Raw genomic sequence first — 18,082 nt, 5'->3', positions numbered from 1 at the left:
AATCCCTGAGCTGACAAGGTACAAATCTGTCATTCTGCCCCTGAACAGGCAGTTAACCCACTGTTCCTAGGCAGTCATTGAAAATAAGAATTTGTTCTTAACTGACTTGCCTAGTTAAATAAAAAGGTAAAATAAATTAAACATTTAAAGCGCACGCACCTTATTATAACACTAATAGTGAGATAAAGAATATTACCTGCAGGGCTTCAGTAGTGTTTCTCCAGGTCAGCTGTGGTTGGCATGGTGATATTCATTTTCTGTTGGCCCAGAGCATCTCTCAGTGGTTGTTGGTTTCTGTGGACATGCTTTACAATTTCTAGAGTGGAATTCCATCTTGTTGTAACATCTTGTGCGAGTGACTCCTTTAGCACATTTGCAAATTGCTGTTGTCCTATAGATCTGCAGCGTTTGGTGCGCTGTGTTTGAAATGCCGGGTATTGTCGAACCCGCTGTTCTGTAGGAACACCGATGGACCTTTGGAGACTTAAGACCTGTCATGCACTGCACACAAAAGCCAGATGTCTCGCAGATGCAATCATGTTCCGTGCAAACTGTGGTTACTTTGTTTTCAATGTTCCACTGCTTTGCTATATCCATGAAATGCCGGGCGCACATTTCAGCATAGTGCCTCGGTCTTCATTACCGCCAGAGCGTGTGAATGCAGTTTCCAGATTTCATTGATGTGGTTCGCAGTAACCCCAAAGTAGTTGTGATTACTGTGGTCTCTGTGAGAGGAACAGCCCATTTATGTTTCAACATCCCTGCTTTCAAAGCCCTCTAGCTTTCATACAGCTCGTGTATTCTTGTAACGATGGAAGCTTTCGAGGGTAAGTCATAAATTGAGTCGTTCGATGCTATCCGAATGATATGCCTCTAAAAAAAATTGGAACCATTTCTCTGTTTGAGCGCTAGGTTTTATGGCACCTCTTGACACCTTTTTTTTTCGGGAGATATCATGTGTGCAACACCCTGTATATTTGGTTTAGAGAACAAAGGCAGTGAATTCAAACAACAGGAGGGGATGTGGAGACATTTTGTCTACAACCTGGGGTGGGGGGCACCGGGCGCTGATTAGAGATATCAATGTTTAACCCCGGGCGGTCGGCAGATATCTTGACATGCCGTATGCATGATAGTGCACACCTTGGTTTCAAACGATTCTCTACAGATAGAATGGGGCTACATGCTTGGGCCCCTGTTGAACACACACACACCCTTTGTTTTTGAAACGCACACACACACTCCTGCTGCTCCATCACACGCACGCACGCACCCTGATTTTCCGTGTCTTTTTTTTGTTGTTGTTCGCGACAGAACGGGGTGATGGATGGAAAGGACATTTTCCTATCGTTAAAGGGTGAGATACTGTTTTAAAACCATGGATTTAATTCCAAAATATTTAGTACAAACATTTTAAAGACATGTTAGAATTACCAAATTGTACTAATATTTAAACATGCATCATTAGTGTTTTATGTAAAAACATTGGAGGCCTGCAGTTGGAGGCCTACAATGTTTATAACATACCATTGTAGGAAAGACTATAAAATAATACATATTTTTTCCAGACATTACATTTCTCTGCGACAGACCCTGGCGTGAGAGAAAAGACAGCTTCCCCTATCGTTAAAGGGTGAGATATTGTGTATTCTATAATAATTTAAGGTCCATAAATATTTGATGCAAAATAATGAAAACATAATGTAGTTCAGATAGAGCACGATCAGCAGGGCGGGCGATAAGAGTACACAACTGTATCAACGGCTTGAATTTCTGACAAAATAATATTATCAATGTATACAATATATTTGTTTATTAGACCTACCAACATAACACAATATTGAGATACTAAAAAATGTATATGCAACATTTTCTCAACTGTCATCCCTGTGCTTTTTGCTTTAGAGGTATGCTCTGCTAGTCCTAAATCCAGACATAATCCACACATATGTGATTGTTATAACTGTTCTACGTTGTGGGGGAACAAACTTATGTTTTCCTGGAAGGGTGAGCTTTCATAAATGGGGTCAAAATAAAATATGCTAGAAGCGATAGGAACAAGGATGTATTTCCCAGAAACTAATAGTGTATATCATGGGTAACTCCCGGTAACTCCCGTTGGTTAATTGATAAGTGTTCCATTCTGTGGACTGATCTAGACTATGTTGAAATAATCTAAATGAATGCAGCGACCACTTCATTAAAAACTATAGATGCATTTGACCGTAGACCATTTTGTTTTATAAAGGGTACATGTTCAGTACACACCCCTGCATTCTATATTATAAAGTAGGCTGTTGGTCTTTGAGGTCCATTATGTCAATTTGCCTTTATACATCTCATTGACCTACTGTCAACTCCCTCAGTTGTAAACATCTATAATAATCATTAGACGTATACATCAGAGTTATCATACCCTGTGTCGGGGTTTGTACAGAGTTGGGTAAATCCGCTCTTTGCTCCCCACTTACATGGGTAATAATCTCCAAGCTGCTCTAAACGTTGATGTTTTGGTGTCTCTAGGTTCATCTCTAGACTGTTGAATGAGGCCTGTTACAACTTTCTTACAAAACCTTTAAAGGGAGTTTGTGAAACCATTCAGTCGTGGATGTATGTAAAACATATTTAACACATATTGCAGGTTACAGAAGACTCCTGTTGTACTATGAATCCCCACTCATCCCTGTTAGATCTTGATGTGTTGGCTCTCTATGTATGTACATGTTTATAATCTACATAGTGTGAATATTGTTTTCCATAAAGTTAATAACCCTCTAAACCGAAATATGAAATTACTGCTTCCCCTATCGTTAAAGCGTGAGATACATTTTTAAAACCAATGAATTATTTCAAAATATTTAGTACATACATTTTAACACAAGTTATAATTCAACATTTGTACTATTTCTTACAGATAAAGGGGCTGGTTAGCCCTGATCATTATCCATTTCGAATTCACCATCGCAAAGACGCTTGCCCGCTCCATCAAAACTCTAAGTTTTCCCTCCATGTGTAGATCAACCGTCCTGCATGTAAATCCTGGGTATGCCCACATCATTAATTAATAAGATGTGTAGAAAACTGTTTAGCCATAAGTAAAGGCCTTTCATAAAGAGGCTGTCATGATTGCCTGTGCCACATATTTAACACGTATTGCTTGTTACAGAATACTACTGTTGTACATTTAATATCCACTAGCAGATTTCATCGCATTTGCACAAATTCTGTCATGTTACTGTGGTATTTTTAAAAGTCAATAAATGTGTGTAAAGTGTACATGTTTGTTTCACTGTAGATTTGTTTAAGCCCTCCTAGAAAGACCTGATTTTATCCCAAAGCATTAATTAATAAGCTGTGTAGAAGCTGTTTAGCCATAAGTAAAGGCCTTTCATAAAGAGGCTGTCATGATAAACCTGCATCTGAAATTACCTTTAGGATATTTTCTTTGGGGTTCTAATCTCCCCAGGTGTACATGCACTGAAAATCCTTAGTCTGGAGCCATCTGGAAGCTCTGTGCATGTACATATAAAGAGAACTAAATAGGAAACTAGGCTGAGAAACATTATTTAGATGGCTGTTTAATTGTTGTTGAAAGCTTGAAATGGACACAATGCCAAGCGACCTTGTTTCTAACACACACACACACACACACCTTGTTTCTAACACACACACACACTCCTGCTTCATAGATAGCAACCATAAGGACAATAAAACTGGGGGGGTGTGGGGCCATACTCTTTCAAAAGTTCAAACACAGAACCCCCCCAGTTCAACCAGGTCCCTAGACATCAATCAGCATGACAACTTGCAATAGGATGCAATATAGATATAAAATAACACACCCTCTAACACGTGACCACAGGAACAGGATGTCCTGGCCGGAGGCCCATATTTGGACCTGTATACGTCATCATGGACACAGGGTTATAAATCAAAATTTTGACCCGTGCCGTCTACTTTATTCTCTCTGGGTGATACCAGAACAGTAGGAATCTATACATCGACGGAGAGAGGACACCAAGAAGAGTCAAGAGGCAGGGACCCGCCTGAGCGCCTGCGATAGGCTGAGCAAGTCTAAACCACGCTCAGCCTCTACTGTGATAGACATTGTTCCAACCCATCTGTTGGCCTATCACAGTATAAGAACAACTGTTTACGTACATACTGTCAGTTCCCTGTTCTGCCCTGCGTGGTATTCCAGTGAGCCCGTATATACAAAAGTTGCATTTGCCATTTATTGCTTAGCTAATAAAAAATACATATACAAATCGGTGACTCATTGTCATATTTATCCTGATACCAGATTTGAATTTACGCAACTCTAACACTACTAACTTTGGAGGTCCTTGGTCGGAGTGTTAGCTACATTCAGGGTAACTAGCCATAGTTTCAATTGGTCCGGATCATTCAATGGAAGTTTGTTAAAGATTATAGCCAACGACTTTCTTGGTTTTTAAACGCACCTTTTTAGAGCACACCCACAAACCATTCTTGATATTGGACAGGTGATGGTAGTCTATAGATGTAAAACCAGTCTTATCACACTTAGCTACGTAAGCTAGCTTGTAACAGTAGCTTGAAAATACTCCCAGCAGTGTTAACGATCTTCACAGTCACTGCTGTGAGGTAAAAAATATTGCTTTGGACGAGCAATGAGTCTGTTGATGTACTCTTCTTCTGTAGGGTTTATCGTTGATGTCTTCTCACACTTTGCTTACTTGATATCTAGCAAACACGTTTGAAACTGTGAAGCGGTGTTGACACTCATGCACAGCCTATCCTTGAGCCAGCCCACCATCACAGCGGATGAGATAGATAGTTCGGAATTGTTTTTTTCTTCAAACAAACTAATTTAAATAAAAATATAATCATTTCATATAGACTTGTAAAGAATACTTAAGAGTACAAAGTGCTAACCACCCAACTTTGGAGGAGTTAGGTCTATTAACCTGCTTTTTGGAGGAGCTGGCTAGTAGATACCCATAGACTTCCAGCATTGTGCTAAGCTAACGTTATGCTACCTTCAACTTCCTTCAAACTGCATGCAGAGACAAAAATGTTATGAGTTCGTCTGACTCTGGGTAAGAAGGATATTATCCAAAATATTGAAGATTTACTTTCACTTTAGATTTGAAATAACTATTGATAACAAATGTGTATTTTGTGGTTGAGACCCATAGCTCTGAGATACGAATAATAAAATCATACACGTAACGTTAGCTAGCGAGCCAGCCAGCTAACGTTAGCTAGCTAACAGTACAGTAACTTGAAATTAAACCACTTTCTTACCCATATACATCATAGATGGACGCATCTCCTGTCTTGGATGCCATGGTTACCATTAGTTTGAAGATATAAATCGGGAGACAGGTGTTTTCTCCATCTACTTAGCTATCATACTCGAATTCCACTAAACTCAGTCCTCCAGAAAGTGGAGAGCAAACACTTATGCAGTTTTACTACGCAATACATTTTTTTTTTTTTAAAGCTGCATTCGACAGGATTACCAGCCCATACTGACCAGCTCAAATAGACAGAAGCGTGCTATATGGCAGACCACTCCAATCTCTCTGCATGTCCAGCCCACTCATTCTCAGATAATCATGGCTAGCGGAAAGGTTGCTGTCTTTTTCTGTGGCTTAACCAACTAGGCTCGTAATTTAACAATTGTATTAATGTTTACAGATGGCATACAAGTTAGTTATTAAGACACAAATGTTTACATGTCGAGAAGTGAAGTAGTGACCCGAGACATACAGTGGGGCAAAAAAGTACTGAGTCAGCCACCAATTGTGCAAGTTCTCCCACTTAAAAAGATGAAAGAGGCCTGTAATTTATCATCATAGGTACACATCAACTATGACAGACAAAATGAGGGAAAAAAAGCCAGAAAATCAAATTGTAGGATTTTTAATTAATTTATTTGCAAATTATGGTGGAAAATAAGTATTTGGTCACCTACAAACAAGCAAGATTTCTGGCTCTCACAGACTTGTAACTTCTTCTTTGAGAGGCTCCTCTGTCCTCCACTCGTTACCTGTATTAATGGCACCTGAACCTCAAACAGTCACACTCCAAACTCCACTATGGCCAAGACCAAAGAGCTGTCAAAGAACACCAGAAACAAAATTGTAGACCTGCACCAGGCTGGGAAGACTGAATCTGCAATCGGTAAGCAGCTTGGTTTGAAGAAATCAACTGTGGGAGCAATTATTAGGAAATGGAAGACATACAAGACCACTGATAATCTCCCTCGATCTGGAGCTCCACGCAAGATCTCAACCCCGTGGGGACAAAATGATCACAAGAACAGTGAGCAAAAATCCCAGAACCCCACAGGGGGACCTAGTGAGTGACCTGCAGAGAGCTGGGACCAAAGTAACAAAGCCTACCATCAGTAACACACTACGCCGCCAGGGACTCAAATCCTGCAGTGCCAGACGTGTCCCCCTGCTTAAGCCAGTACATGTCCAGGTCCGTCTGAAGTTTGCTAGAGAGCATTTGGATGATCCAGAAGAAGATTGGGAGAATGTCATATGGTCAGATGAAACCAAAATATAACTTTTTAGTAAAAACTCAACTTGTCGTGTTTGGAGGACAAAGAATGCTGAGTTGCATCCAAAGAACACCATACCTACTGTGAAGCATGGGGGTGGAAACATCATGCTTTGGGGCTGTTTTTCTGCAAAGGGACCAGGACGACTGATCCGTGTAAAGGAAAGAATGAATGGGGCCATGTATCGTGAGATTGAGTGAAAACCTCCTTCCATCAGCAAGGGCATTGAAGATGAAACGTGGCTGGGTCTTTCAGCATGACACTGATCCCAAACACACCGCCTGGGCAACGAAGGAGTGGCTTCGTAAGAAGCATTAAGGTCCTGGAGTGGCCCAGCCAGTCTCCAGATCTCAACCCCATAGAAAATCTTTGGAGGGAATTGAAAGTCCGTGTTGCCCAGAAACAGCCCCAAAACATCACTGCTCTAGAGGAGATCTGCATGGAGGAATGGGCCAAAATACCAGCAACAGTGTGTGAAAACCTTGAAGACTTACAGAAAACGTTTGACCTCTGTCATTGCCAAATAAAGGGTATATAACAAAGTACTGAGAAACTTTTGTTATTGACCAAATACTTATTTTCCACCATAATTTGCAAATAAATTCATTAAAAATCCTACAATGTGATTTTCTGGATTTTTTTCTTCTCATTTTGTCTGTCATAGTTGAAGTGTACCTATGATGAAAATTACAGGCCTCTCTTATCTTTTTATGTGGGAAAACTTGCACAATTGGTGGCTGACTAAATACTTTTTTGCCCCACTGTATGCCTACTTTCCTGAAACGAGTCACATATGAACTGTAACTAGGTAAAATCTTTGAAATTGTTGCATGTTGCGTTTATATTTTTGTTCAGAATAATAACAAGTGAAATGAAGAACGCAATGTCCTTCATCACCTAACATATTGCACAAGTTGACTGCAGGTATTTGCTTAATAAAACGGTAGCAAAAAATATTCAAATGTATTAAAAAACTTCAGAGGTCGACCGATTAATCGGAATGGCCGATTAATTAGGGCCGATTTCAGGTTTTCATAACAATCTGAAATCTGTAATTTTGGACGACGATTTTGCCGTTTAAAAAATATATTTATTTCATCTTTATTTAACTAGGCAAGTCAGTTAAGAACACATTCTTATTTTCAATGACGGCCTAGGAATGGTGGGTTAACTGCCTTGTTCAGGGGCAGAACGACAGATTTTTACCTTGTCAGCTCAGGGATTCAATCTTGCAACCTTAAGGTTAACTAGTCCAATGCTCTAACCACCTGCCACACGAGGAGCCCGCCTGTTACGCAAATGCAGTAAGAAGCTAAGGTAAGTTGCTAGCTAGCATTAAACTTAATCATAATCACTAGTTATAACTACACATGGTTGATGATATTACTAGTTTATCTAGCGTGTCCTGCGGTGCATATAATCGATGCAGTGCGCATTCGCGAAAGAGGACTGTCGTTGCTTTATTGTGTACCTAACCATAAACACCAATGCCTTTCTTAAAATCAATACACAGAAGTATATATTTTTAAACCTTTATATTTAGCTAAAAGAAATCCAGGTTAGCAGGAAATTAGAAAATAAAAATAAAAGAGCCGCACACTCTAGGAGCTCAGACGCAAAATTTTTATTACCAACGTTGACAGCCAAGCTGTCTTCATCAGGGTATAATCACAAACACTGCGGGATGACTCGTTTATGTAGTGTCAAAAGACACAGGTGTCTGTAATATCATGACCAAGAGTGGCCTAATATCATTAGTTAATTATCAAATATTAACATGTCATACAAAGAACAGCATACAAACAAATGGATAGCATACGATCATACATTCATTTGACTACACAAGCTTACAAACAATTACAATGGCAAAGTCACAATAATCACAAGAATAGCTTCAGATCAAAGTCTATGTTGAGACCGAAGGGCACAAGGGTCTTTAAGTTAAAGATCCAGGCAGCCTCTCGTTTTATTTTATTTTCAAGTTGTCTACTCCGCTAGCCAGCACCTCGCTTAAATAGGTATGCGTTAATATTTTTCTTCTAGCAGGCAATATTAACCAGGTGAAATTGTGTCACTTCTCTTGCATTCATTGCATGCAGAGTCAGGGTATATGCCACAGTTTGGGCCGCCTGGCTCATTGCGAACTAATTTGCCAGAATTTTACGTAATTATGACAGAACACTGAAGGTTGTGCAATGTAACAGGAATATTTTGACTGATGGATGCCACCCGTTAAGATAAAATACGGAACAGTTCCGTATTTCACAGAAAGAATAAACGTCTTGTTTTCGAGATGATAGTTTCCGGATTTGACCATATTAATGACCTAAGGCTCGCATTTCTGTGTGTTATTATGTTATAATTAAGTCTATGATTTGATAGAGCAGTCTGACTGAGCGATGGTAGGCACCAGCAGGCTCATAAGCATTCATTCAAACAGCACTTTTGTGCGTTTTGCCAGCAGCTCTGCCGTTTATGACTTCAAGCCTATCAACTCCCAAGATTAGGCTGGTGCAACGATGTGATGTGAAATGGCTAGCTAGTTAGCGGGGTGTGCGCTAATAGCGGTTCAAACGTCACTAGCTCTGAGACTTGGAGTAGTTGTTCCCCTTGCTCTGCATGGGTAACGCTGCTTCGAGGGTGGCTGTTGTCGTTGTGTTTCTGGTTCGAGCCCAGGTAGGAGCGAGGAGAGGTACGGAAGCTATACTGTTACACTGGCAATACGAAAGTGCCTATAAAAACATACAATAGTCAAAGGTATATGAAATACAAATGGTCGAGAGAAATAGTCCTATAATTCCTATAATAACTACAACCTAAAACTTCTTACCTGGCAATATTGAAGACTCATGTTAAAAGGAACCACCAGCTTTCAAATCTTCTCATGTTCTGAGCAAGTAACTTAAACGTTAGCATTCTTACATGGCACATATTGCACTTTTACTTTCTCCTCCAACACTTTGTTTTTGCATTATTTAAACAAAATTGAACATGTTTCATTATTTATTTGAGGCTAAATTGATTTTATTGATGTATTATATTAAGTTAAAATTAGTATTCATTCAGTATTGTTGAAATTGGCATTATTACAAATACATTTTTAAAAATTGTCCGATTAATCGGTATCGGCTTTTGTTGTCCTCCAATAATCGGTATCGAAAAATCATAATCGGTCGACCTCTATTCAACAGTATTGAAAAGCAATCCTGTGGCTTTTCCCAAATACCCCGGTTACCGCCCAAGCCTAATTCCAACCTTGTTTAGCATTAACTAGTACAATTGTGCATGTTTTCACTATTTGTCTCTGTTTGCATCAGTTTCAAATGGGGGACTTTTATTTTGAAGGAGAACTACCGATTCCATTATTGTTGTTCACTACACACACACACTCACTAGGGCCAGGAACATTTTCAGCTACCTTATTTTATTTAACTAGGCAAGTCAGTTATGAACAAAATCTTATTTACAATGATGGCCTACCAAAAGGCCTCCTGTGGGGATGGGGGCTGGGATTAAAAATACAAATAAATTAAAAAATATAGGACAAAACATACATCACGAAAAGAGAGACAACATTACATAAAGAGAGACCTAAGACGAAAACATAGCATGGCAGCAACACATGACAACACCGCATGTAGCAACACAACATGACAACACAGCATGACAACAGCACAACATGGCAGCAGCACAACATGGCAGCAGCACAAAACAGGGTACAAATATAGTTGGGCAAAGACAACAGCACAAAGGTCAAGAAGGTAAAGACAACAATACATCATGCAAAGCAGCCACAACTGTCAGTAAGAGTGTCCATGATTGAGTCTTTGAATGAAGAGATGGAGATAAAACTGTCCAGTTTGAGTGTTTGTTGCAGCTCGTTCCAGTCGCTAGCTGCAGCGAACTAAAACAACGAGCGATCCGGGGATGTGTGTGCTTTGGGGACCTTTAACAGAATGTGACTGGCAGAACGGGTGTTGTATATGGAAGATGAGGGCTGCAGTAAATATCTCAGATGGGGGGGGGGAGTGAGGCCTTAGAGGGTTTTATAAATAAGCAACAACCAATGGGTCTTGCGACGGGTATACAGAGATGGCTAGTTTACAGAGTAGTATAGAGTGCAGTGATGTGTCCTATAAGGAGCATTGGTGGCAAATCTGATGGCCGAATGGTAAAGAACATCTAGCCGCTCAAGAGCACCCTTACCTTCCGATCTATAAATTACATCTCCATAATCTAGCATGGGTAGGATGGTGATCTGAATCAGGGTTAGTTTGGCAGCCGGGGTGAAAGAGGAGAGATTACAATAGAGTAAACCAAGTCTAGATTTAACTTTGGCCTACAGATTTGATATGTGCTGAGAGAAGGACAGTGTACCGTCTAGCCATACTCCCAAGTACTTGTATGAGGTGACTACCTCAAGATCTAAACCCTCAGAGGTAGTAATCACACCTGTGGGGAGAGGGGTAATTCTTCTTACCAAACCACATTACCTTTGTTTTGGAGGTGTTCAGAACAAGGTTAAGGGCAGAGAAAGCTTGTTGGACACTAAGAAAGCTTTGTTGAAGAGAGTTTAACACAAAATCCGGGGATGCTGTCTGAGGCCATTAGTTAGGTCGGCTACAGCTAGCTACGTTACCATTGTATGGCTTCATGTAAAAAGCACTGGATAAAGAAGGTGTCTAGCTAGAGTTGCTAACTATTGATACAATGTCATGACAATCACTCTTTGATGAACATACTTACATGATGTCAACGCAGGAGAGGGATATCCAGATGGGTGGTGGTGTTCTATCTAGCAGGGAACAATAACAATTCATCTGACAGTGACACTCCCAATAATTTACCACAAAGCTCAGTAGTAGCTAGCTAGTTATTAACGAAGTTATATCAAAGGGATATTTCGCTTGGTAGCCCAATAAAGGCCTTGCCTTCTAGGGGACTTGATGAGACGCCGACTGTTAGATAATTTAGCTAGTTACGTAAATTAACTAGTTAGCTAACAATCTAATCCAGTGACGAATTAACGTTAGCAGCAGTGTTAGCTGTCAAACATAAGCGTGACAACCAGCCCGTCAGTGAAAACCTTGACAATCTATATTGACCATTTCACTTAAAAGTTAATAATGGCATAATACTCTAACTTATTGGTCGTGGCCGTCCATGCAATGATACCGTCGTTTGCGAACTAACTAAGGTACTATAGTTGCGCTAACTAGCTACACTGCTAGGAATTCAATTTGACTCGCTCTGCCTGCCCAGCAGCAGTGGACATGGGTTGGTGTATATTCACACTGACCGACGAAGACTTGGTAGCTTGGACGAATCTACACTTGGAAACACGATTGATGTCATTTGCCGCAAGAACGACTTGGCTCCCCGTCCTCTCAGTCCACGTTACTAACGACGTTAGCATCCTCAGTGTCGCCCATCTTCCCAGCATGCAACTTTTTGGTCTTCTTCTGTTGATGGCTTTGCCAACATTTGGTGCATTTACAGCCACCTACCGGGCTGGAAGAGTATGATGACGGCAGAAAAGACCCCTCAGTCTATTGGTGGGCTCAATTCACTAATAAAGTCTTAGGACAGCACTTAGGACGGCTCAACCAAACAAAAATCGAATTAAAATATTGGAGAGTACCCAAAGCACACTTGAATGGTATTTGGTCTGCAGTAGTACTCTGTAATAGATGTATGATCACTGTGACTAACAGAAAACTGAGGAAAATACTGACTTGACTATGTACAGACTCAGTGAACACAGCCTGGCTGTAGATACCCTAGGTTCATTATGGTACTTATAACCTTGTAGAAACCGGGCATCACAGGCAGACCTGGCTACCCAGAGAGGACGTGCAGGCTGTGTGCACTCTGCCCTGAGAGAGGTAGAAACAGAGCTGCATTTTCTCTTACACAGCAAGACAGAATAAGGAGAAGAAGAATTTGATGGGTGCTTATATTTGTCTGATATGTAACATACACACACATTTCTTAAAATCAAATGCTAAGATTTTGAAAAAAAGAAGATCCAATAATTGCTTTCTTGTTTCATTTGTTGATTCTTTCTATGTAAATGTTTTTTTTGGTGGAGTTCCACCCGTCAAATACTGACTGCTATACTTGTAAAATTAGTGTAAGCTTGACTGTATATTCAAAATTAATATTCTTTAGTAAGCGTACTGTCTTGTTTTGCACACTTTTTACAAAATAATAAAATGCAGTACTACAGGATATTTCTTAACGTAGCTCTTTATTAGCTAGCTATAACTGGCATGTTCCCATATCGCCAACCAGGATCAAACTGCCGATCACCTAACTATTTGGGTGGTCTTAACCAATCATAACACAGTATGATATGGCAGTAAAATACATCCAATTACAATTCAGTACGTTTACACATATGAATATTACACGTACAACATTGTAATAAGCAGTGGTGTAAGCCATGTGCATCTTAAGTAGTAGAATGTTTTCACTTTTGCATTTAATATATGTGGAAAATCAGGAAAAAAGGATAAGTTTAGCATTTTGCCCTATGTGGTTTAAGGAAATATAAGGATTTAAAAGACTCCTTCAAAAGAGAAATCAAGAGCATTTTTGATACCGCTGCATTGTGTTGAAACTCCCAACTGAAGGGTTAGGCCCAATAAAGGCAACATTGAAAATACAAAGACAGAAGCCCTTTATAAGAACTGCTTCTGACCGTCAGTGTTGGACAAGGGCTTCCATTACTTATCAGGAACATCCAAGGCATCCAGTCTTAAGGTGCCCCTTGGCAGTTGAGGCTAAAAGTGTAGTCACTCCATGATAAGGTGTTGAACATTTCTCTGGCATCTTACATTTCTCATATCGAATCAGATGAAATCAAGCTGAAAATTATATTAATATTGACCCAAAAAAAACCTGTCACGTTCTGACCTTAGTCCTTTTGTTATGTCTTTGTTTTAGTATGGTCAGGCCGTGAGTTGGGTGGGTTGTCTATGTTCCTTTTTCTATGTTGTGTTTTGCGTTTGGCCTGGTATGGTTCTCAATCAGAGGCAGGTGTCATTAGTTGTCTCTGATTGAGAATCATACTTATGTAGCCTTTTCCCACTTGTGTTTCTTGGGTGATTATTTTCTGTTTTGTGTCTGCACCAGACAGAACTGTTTTGGTTTCGTTCATTCACTTTGTTGTTTTATTCTTTAGTGTTCTGAGTTATAATAAATATCATGGACACTTACCACGCTGCGCATTGGTCCTCCGATCCTTCCTACTACTCCTCCTCCTCGTCAGAGGAAGACAACCGTCACAAAATCAGGATAAAAAAAGTGTTTAATGAAATCAGAATTCACATTTTTTTAAGGGTTTTAAAATGTTCCTTTCAGGACAAATATGTCAATAAAAAGATAAGGTCCGCAAAGCAAAAACTTGACAAAGTATTTTATAAGAATGCTGTAAGTACATACATTGTTTGCTCTGTGGGAAATGAATATCCAACTAATGTAAACTCACCCCATTCCGTACAAATGTGCGTCACCGCGACATTCAAACAAGGCAACAAAGAAAACTAATGGGACTGTAGCGACTGTGTTGACGTCAAAATCGGGGGTGTGAACTAGGTTTCTATTCAAGCGTTGATAGGCATGGTAATGGACCTATAGTATTGGAGAAAAGTTGAAAAAACGGACCCTCCGTTACATCTAGACGTGTCATGTAACGTATAGCAGGCATAAAGCAACTATTTCTGTCTTACAATCTCTCTCCACCAGGTGTAGCACTTCTCTCATCGTTTAAAAACAAGAAATGGACAGTGACGGTGGTAAAGGGGGGATACCTAGTCATTTTTTCCGTCTTCATTGCGTGCCATCATCATTCTCAAAGCCGCAGTTTACTTCTAAGATCACTTTAGCACCGCCCTAAAAACCCGATTCAAACTCGACACAAACTTTCAAATAGGTATGTAATGACACATTATATAAACTCTTTATAGTGTTTTATTTAAAATTTTTAGAGGCGATAAGTTCCCACACGACATCTGTCCTTCTCACTATCACGCATTAGTTTCGCTTCCCCACCCGCCATAAAAAAAAAAAAGAAGACCCGAAGGGGCTCATTGATTGAATTATGCAGAAACGGGCAGTGTTTAGGTCCTGTAATTGATTTTGTTGGAAAGGAGAGAAATCGTGCATTGCAATGGTATTGACATTACAGTCTATCTGGAAGTATTACGTTTTTGGGGAACTAAAATAAGGGCAATTGTAGGGACCAAGGCGAAGTACGAGTTTACGTTAGTCAGTTAACGTTATTTCTGGTTTTGTAGGTAAAGCAAGGCAGGCTAGCTAACGTTAGCTAGCTAGCTGTTAGCCTACAACTCGGATTTGCAAGTTTGTTCGTATGTCATAAAAGTGTATTGTCTTGGGCAAAACTAAATAATGGATGCAGCTATGGTGGTAGCTAACTCACGTCTGAGTCTGACTAATACAGTGAAGTAGGAGCAACAAACCATAACGGCGTCTAGAGATGCAGTTGGTCTACATCTGTAAAGCATAGAATTAGCTTGACCCGCGTTACTACCCTGATGACACAGACGTCTTCATCAACAACAGTAATGTGTGTTATGTAAAAAGTTGTATAAAAAATACCTGGTTTCATAAACTAGTAGGTTAATTACCCAGCCAAGCAGATTCAAGTAGTAGAGTCATTTTGGTTGAGAAGTGCATTATCAAAACGCCTCGTCCATTCTTTATAACAAAATGCAATTTACCACTTGGCTGTCTATTGTATCATCCTGTCACAAGCTCTTTCAGTCAACAACACCTAATGAGGAATTACATTGTTTATGAGGATTGCCTGCTGCAGTTGTTCGAGAGATGTCTTGTTTGTAGCTGAACATTCAACATAGAGAAGACCAGCAAGGGGACCCTCAGCATCACACAGACATGCCCTCGCTGTGAGCATTCCTATAAATGGAACAGGGAGGACACTTGAATCAGGTTGGAGTTTCGAGTTTTGTCCCAATTCACCTTCATAACCTAGCCTGGTGGAATCAGTCTGATTGCTGCGTTTACCACATGATATCTGAAGTGAAACAGAAAGTTGAATACAGTGATGAGGTTGGTTCCACCATGCTAATCAGAAGCACCATTGATAATGTAATCAGTGCTCTGTGTGTGTGTGAACGATCAGTATCTTTGATGAGGGGCCAGTAATGGGCCGCTGGCAAAGACCTTACCTCTAGCCTTAACTCTTGCCTGCTCACCAATGGTCCACAATGTGGAGGTCAGAATTAGGTAGGTTTAGTCTAACTGCCATTGGTAATAGAACTGTGACTGTGTATGTGTTCACGATACAGAACCATGACTGTATGTGTTCACAATACGTTTATGGAGCCTGCACCTGGAGACTTGCAAGATGATGTGATGGAATCCTGACCGACAGACAGGCTTGATACTGACTTCGCTGAATGGAGAGACACCTGGCACTCAACACATCCACAATGTGGTTCTGAAGGTGATTACTAATAATACAGTACAGCAGAACTGTCCAGTATTTGCAAAAGCCTTTTCATTCCATGTGTCACTGATGAACTCTGCCTCAACTCTTTATTTCTCATCTATTTCTACAGATGAAGAGTACTAAAGATGCTTTTGCCAGACGCCAGCCTCGGTCGTTTGATAGAGGGACCATAATTGGGTAGGTTTTATCTGACCTGTTCAAACTTCAACACAGTACCTGTTTTTCTGTCAGATACTGTATTACCTATCCTATCTGCCATTGGTAATAGAACAGTGTGACGGTGTTCACAGAAACATGTATAGAGACAGCACATGGAAACTTGCAAGATGTGATGAAGTCCAGACTGACAGACGGGCTTAATACTGATGCCTCCAAATGGAGAGAGACCTGACACGGCATTAAAGTTTTACTACACACAACTTGTACTTCTATTGTTTTTAAAAATGATTTAATAGAATGGTATCAGTCAATATGGGGAGGGAGAAACCTTGTGTATTCTGCACCAGGATCAGGGAACTCCGGTTGTATACTGAACACCACACAGGAAGATATGACAACTCTGACATGTTTGCCAAGGTAACCCATTCACCACCAGACAAAATGCCAATAGGCACAGTATCTGTATCGGCTGGGAATGACAATGGAAGCTGAAAGCTGCACATTGTTATATTAGCAGAACTATGGTATTAGGGAATGGGTTGTTTATTCTACATGGATCTGTTACTACATTTGAAAGTTATCAAAACTCTTAGCTTAGAATATCTACATAATTCAGCAATTGCATTCTCATATTACTCCGTAGGCTACTGACCTATTCAAAGCTTCCTCTGGCATCTCACCATACATCTGCCTGGAGTTATTGAACTCAACCTGCAAGAGGGTTGTTTGATGGATGCTACCATGACTACAGATAATCCTGAATAAATTGTGAATAACGATGAGTGAGAAAGTAACAGACGCACAAGTATCATACTTCCAAGACATGCTGACATCTCACCATTACAATAACAGCGGAGGTTAGCATTTTTGGGGGGTATGACATTTGTGCGTCTGTAACGTTCCCAGCTGGCAATGAGGAATCGGCCCAGGAGCGGTCCTCTTCCGGGGAACCGGAACTGATTGGATTGGCTCGGAACAGCGTGATGGGACAAGGACATCCCAAACCCCCATAACTCGGACGACGCTGGGCCAATTGTGCATCGCCTCATGGGTCTCCCGGTCGCGGCCGGCATGGGTATCGAACTAGCATCTGTAGCAACGCAATTTGCAATGCAGTGCTGTGTCTTAGACCGCTGCGCCACTCATATTAAAATTCTACTTAAACAGGACTCTTAACACAAAATGTTAATTGTATTTTTTGATCACAGAAACAATAGTTAAATAAAAAACAGAAAATATGGAATAAATAAATGTTAAATAAAGCAGCCGTGTAATGATCTGCATTTGGATAACTCACACCGGAATCAGTCCGAGCTCAATCCCCGCATAAGTAATACCAGCCATAAGTAATACTGCCTAAGGTGGCCCAGATCCACTGTGCTAGCTGGGTTCTCACTCATCATTATTCATAGTACATTCAGGATTTTCCATAATCATGGTAACATCCACATTAATGTGTAAGTGTTTAGAAGCATATTCTGTTCTTATTTACAATAAAAGTGACCCCAAAATGACTACATTATTTAGTGTTCATTTCTGTTGGGCACAAGATAATCTGAAACACAACCAAAACAAACAGTAAATGCATCCAACAAATTTGCAGAGGCACAAGCTTGATGTAGTCATTGCATGCTATGAATATGGGACCAAATACTGAACTTTTTACTACTTTAATGCACATAAGTGAATTTGTCCAAATACTTTTGGACCCCTAAAATGGGGGGGGGGGGACTATGTACAAAAAGGGTTGTAATTTCTAAACGGTTCACCCGATATGGATGAAAATACCCTCAAATTAAATCTGACAGTCTGGACTTTAACCTCATAGTCATTGTTTGATTTTAAATTTAGAGCCAAAATGAAGAAAAAAT

General features: G+C 40.2%; 1 protein-coding gene and 2 long non-coding RNA genes across 10 annotated transcripts in view; 2 read left to right on the top strand and 1 right to left on the bottom strand.

Moving 5' to 3' along the window:
* The window catches only part of LOC112260156 (FAST kinase domain-containing protein 3, mitochondrial), a 31,907-nt gene extending 19,896 nt beyond the window's left edge, over positions 1-12,011 (bottom strand). For 2 of the 4 annotated variants that reach the window (XM_042328522.1, XM_024435050.2), the window contains exons 1-2: positions 11,856-12,011; positions 11,303-11,351 (exon numbers count right to left, since the gene is read on the bottom strand). The gene's annotated coding sequence lies outside the window, so the exon portion shown is untranslated. The remainder of the gene's footprint in view (positions 1-11,302; positions 11,352-11,855) is intronic. The other 2 variants (XM_042328523.1, XM_024435052.2) reach the window with 1 other exon arrangement.
* Positions 983-4,256, top strand: LOC112260158. Of its 2 annotated transcripts, XR_002954991.2 has the most exons (4): positions 983-1,357; positions 1,569-1,633; positions 2,642-2,713; positions 2,915-4,256. It is a non-coding gene; the product is annotated as an uncharacterized LOC112260158 (long non-coding RNA). The 2 variants fall into 2 exon arrangements; XR_006084300.1 differs by having other exon boundaries at positions 1,569-2,713.
* A 2,420-nt stretch (positions 12,012-14,431) lies between the features above and the next one.
* On the top strand, positions 14,432-17,863 carry LOC112261069. 4 transcript variants are annotated; one of them, XR_006084299.1, is made up of 5 exons: positions 14,432-14,492; positions 15,381-15,529; positions 15,889-16,046; positions 16,162-16,229; positions 16,343-17,863. It is a non-coding gene; the product is annotated as an uncharacterized LOC112261069 (long non-coding RNA). The 4 variants fall into 4 exon arrangements; XR_002955094.2 differs by having other exon boundaries at positions 14,440-14,492; positions 15,396-15,529; XR_006084298.1 differs by lacking the exon at positions 14,432-14,492 and adding an exon at positions 14,678-14,732.
* The last annotated feature ends 219 nt before the right edge of the window (positions 17,864-18,082 follow it).

The sequence above is a fragment of the Oncorhynchus tshawytscha genome, linkage group LG10, assembly GCF_018296145.1.
Source record: "Oncorhynchus tshawytscha isolate Ot180627B linkage group LG10, Otsh_v2.0, whole genome shotgun sequence".
Classification (NCBI taxonomy): Eukaryota; Metazoa; Chordata; class Actinopteri; order Salmoniformes; family Salmonidae; genus Oncorhynchus; species Oncorhynchus tshawytscha.
Note: the sequence above shows the minus strand (reverse complement) of the source record. Positions and strands in the feature narration are given on the sequence as shown.